At 43.6% G+C, this 4,165-nt stretch overlaps 1 long non-coding RNA gene across 1 annotated transcript; it reads left to right on the top strand.

The window, feature by feature from the left end:
• Positions 1-228: 228 nt before the first annotated feature.
• LOC123052320 (uncharacterized) lies at positions 229-2,290 on the top strand. Its single transcript, XR_006424609.1, has 3 exons — positions 229-1,887; positions 1,961-2,030; positions 2,196-2,290. It is a non-coding gene; the product is annotated as an uncharacterized lncRNA (long non-coding RNA).
• Positions 2,291-4,165: the final 1,875 nt, after the last annotated feature.

The raw sequence follows: 4,165 nt of genomic DNA, 5'->3' as shown, positions 1-4,165 counted from the left end.
AAAAGAGTTCAAAGCAACATATAAGTTGGCTCGAGAAGGAACACAAGTTTAAAAAGAAAATACCAATACAATTCACACTATGTTTAGATGTCTGTATTGGGTTGTTCAATTGGATTTGGTAATGGGCTAACCCCAATACAGACGTTTGGATGTACTCTGAAACGGAAACGAATATGCAGGGGTTTTCGCTCGCACACGCCCACCCAATACGGAGGCCTGTTCCTCCTATTTCGCCCGAACTGCCTCGCTCCCGCAAAATAAAACGTTTCGGGCTTTCTTTCCTCCTCCACCACGAGATAACATAAGGGTTCGAGAGAGGAGAGCGGCACCTGGTAGATCGACGACGGCGCCCTGGCAGATCCACCATGGCGGCGTAGGTATGGTCGCCGCCTTCCTTTACCTTCTCCCTCTGCCGTCGTTCCTTCCCCTCTTCTGATGCCACCGCGAGCTGGTTCTCTCCGGCCCTGCTCACCGCAACCAGATCCGGTATGATGCCGATGGAGGCAGTCCCCTCTGGTGCCGACCCTTCCTTTCCTTCCTGACAGTGTGGTGGCCCACTACCAGTGCACATCTCTTCTCCCTCGGACCACCTCCTAAGCCGCCCCATCTTCTCTGGCCGCAGTGGCCCTGCCGCCGAAACCTTCTTCCCTAGCTCCAAACAGCGCCCCTTTTGCTCCATCCTTCTTCCCTAGCTCTAGCCAACCCCTTCTTCCTTCATCCCTCTTCCCTAGCTCCAGACAGCCCTGCTCTATTTCTTATTCTTCTCTCCCCATGTCCTTTTGTTCTCTTGTCCGATTAAAATAAAATTTTACTTTTGTTCTCAATCATTTGCTGACCACTGATGTATATTCTTGTTGCAAGTTGGATTAATAATTGGAAGCCCGTTAGGCCGATATGAGGTATGGAGGTTTACAATTTTGTGAACCAATATGCTTGTAGTGGTCTGATGCATATGCTTATGTGTTATATGATGGATATGATGCATGCTGGTCATGCACTTTTGTGAACCAATATGCTTGTGGTGGTCTGATGCATATGGTCATGTACTTTATGTCGAATGATGCATGGTTATATTGAAATTAGCCCAAATTTAACATGATATATGTGCATTGTAGTTGCATCATGTCACAAATGGATTTGATTCCTTCCTTTACCGAAGAGAACAAGAGAAGAAAAAGGAAAATGATCATATTGACAGCGATGTATGTTGAGTCGGTTTGTCTTGGCCTAGCTAGCTTATCTTAGTACGCAAAGAGTACAGAAGTGTTTGGGATGCTTTAGTGACGAGGAGCTTCGATATGTTCATAAGAAGTACTTGCTGAAAGAAATGTACAAATGGGCCAGAAGTAACTTGCTATGATGAGTTGTGCTTAACTAAAAGAAATTTCCATGATCAGTGCACGATGTTGCGTACGAAGTGTGCTATGAAAGATAGCGTATATGTCACTGTCGAAGAAAAGTTTGCCATGTTCTTATTTGTGACTGGACATAGTATCAAAATGAGATGTTGCATGGCACTTACAAGCATTCTTTGGAGACTATTAGTAGGCACTTATCGAATGTGTTAACAGCTATCCTTTCCCTAAGTGCGGAGTTTATCAAGCTTCCTGATCATTCTACTGAACCTCTGGATGATTACAAATGGAAGTGGTTTGGCAATGCCTTGGGAGCACTAGATGGGTCATGTTCATGTTTCTGTCATTGCAGCTGACGAAGGGAGGTATAGGAACGAAAAGCAAGCTATCAGCACTAACATTCTAGGTGTTGTTGACTGGAACATGAATTTTCTTTATGTTTTACCTAGCTGGGAGGGATCTACATCCGAATCCCAAGTGTTGCGTGATGCAATGAGAAACGATCATCAAGATGCATTTGTTATACCTCATGGTATGATTGTTTCTCTTGGCATTTCGTTTATTTTCTATGATAATGTTAGCTAACTCTAGTTGGTACGTCATAGGAAAATACTACTTAGTGGATGCTGGATACACCAATGGACCTAGCTTTCTGGCTCCCTTTAGATCGACTAGGTACTCATACGTCTCCGTCGTATCTATAATTTTTTATTGTTCCATGCCAATATTATTCAACTTTCATATATTTTTTGGCAACTTTTTATACTATTTTTGGAAACTAACATATTGATCCAGTGCCCAGTGTCAGTTCCTGTTTGTTGCATGTTTTATGTTTTGCAGAATATCCATATCAAACGGAATCCAAACGGGATAAAAACGGACGGAGCTTATTTTTTGGAATATTTGGCAAATTCTGAAAGAAAAATCCACGCGAGACGGTGCCCGAGGTGGCCACGAGGCAGGGGGTGCCCCTGCCCCCTGGGCGCGCCGCTGACCCTCGTGGGCCACCCGTAAGGCGGTTGATGCCCTTCTTCGGCCGCAAGAAAGCTAATTTTTGGTAAAAAAAATCATGGCGAAGGTTTCAGTCCAATCGGAGTTATGGATCTCCATATATATACGAAACGGTGAAAGGGCACCAGAGAGAACGCATAAACAGAGAGAGACAGAGAGATAGATCCAATCTCGGAGGGGCTCTCGCCCCTCCCACGCCATGGTGGCCAAGGACCAGAGGGGAAACCCTTCTCCCATCTAGGGGGAGGTCAAGGAGGAAGAAGACGAAGGGGCCCCCTCTCCCCTTCTCTTCCGGTGGCGCCGGAACGCTGCCGTGGCAATCATCATCACCGCAATCTTCACCAACAACTTCACCACCATCATCACCAACTCTTCCCCCCTCTATGCAGCGGTGTAACCTCTCTCTTACCCGCTGTAATCTCTACTTAAACATGGTGCTCAACGCTATATATTATTTCCCAATGATGTATGGCCATCCTATGATATTTGAGTAGATCCGTTTTGTACTATGGGTTATTTGATGATCAAGATTGGTTTGAGTTGCGTGTTTTATTATTGGTGTTGTCCTATGGTGCTCTCCGTGTCGCGCAAGCGTGAGGGATTCCCGCTGTAGGGTGTGCAATATGTTCATGATTTGCTTATGGTGGGTGGCGTGAGTGACAGAAGCACAGACCCGAGTAAGTAGGTTGTTTGCGTATGGGATAAAGGGGACTTGATACTTTAATGCTATGGTTGGGTTTTACCTTAATGATCTTTAGTAGTTGCGGATGCTTGCTAGAGTTCCAATCATAAGTGCATATGATTCAAGTAGAGAAAGTATGTTAGCTTATGCCTCTCCCTCAAATAAATTTGCAATAATGATTACCGGTCTAGTTATCGATTGCCTAGGGACAAATAACTTTCTCGTGACAATAAGCTCTTTACTAAAACTAATTTAGTTGTGTCTTTATCTAAACAACCCCTAGCTTTTATTTACTCGCTCTTTACTTTCTTGCAAACCTATCCGAAAACACCTACAAAGTACTTATAGTTTCATACTTGTTTCCGGTAAATCGAACGTCAAGTGTGCGTAGAGTTGTATCGGTGGTCGATAGAACTTGAGGGAATATTTGTTCTATCTTTAGCTCCTCGTTGGGTTCGACACTCTTACTTATCGAAAGAGGCTACAATTGATCCCCTATACTTGTGGGTTATCAGGTACCACTTGAAAGAGTGGGTTTCAAGTCAACAACAACCCCAAACAGATAAAGAGTTGTATAATTTGCGTCATTCTCGTGCTAGAAATGTTGTGGAAAGAACCTTTGGCTTATGGAAGGAAAAATGGGCCGTCATACGAGACATAAAGGACCAAGTAACAAATGTCCATATGGAGTTAAATAACATATGGATTGTATGACATGCTAATTTTAAATATGAATCCTTGCAGATTTGAATTATGAATGCATGTTGTGTGTACACAACTTTGCAAGGGATAGACAACATATGATGGATGATTTATTGCTGCAAGAAGTTGATGCTGCCCTAGCAAATTTGGAACATGAGCCTGTGTACGGCGGCTGACTTGATACATCACTACAAAAAAAGACACATCCGTGACATTTTGGGCCGAACGATTTTTTTTGGAACAATTGCATTTTTACCCCTAGTTGGTTCCTACCCACGGGTTTTGCCCTTACTTTTCGAGCTTGCTCAGTTTTGCCCTTACTTTTTCCGTCGAGGTCCCTCGAATGCCCTTTGACCGTTTGACCAAAACTTAGAAAATTCATAACTAATTCATATGAACTCAGAAAAATGCAAAT

Source organism: Triticum aestivum, chromosome 2D (assembly GCF_018294505.1).
Source record: "Triticum aestivum cultivar Chinese Spring chromosome 2D, IWGSC CS RefSeq v2.1, whole genome shotgun sequence".
NCBI lineage: Eukaryota > Viridiplantae > Streptophyta > Magnoliopsida > Poales > Poaceae > Triticum > Triticum aestivum.
Note: the sequence above shows the minus strand (reverse complement) of the source record. Positions and strands in the feature narration are given on the sequence as shown.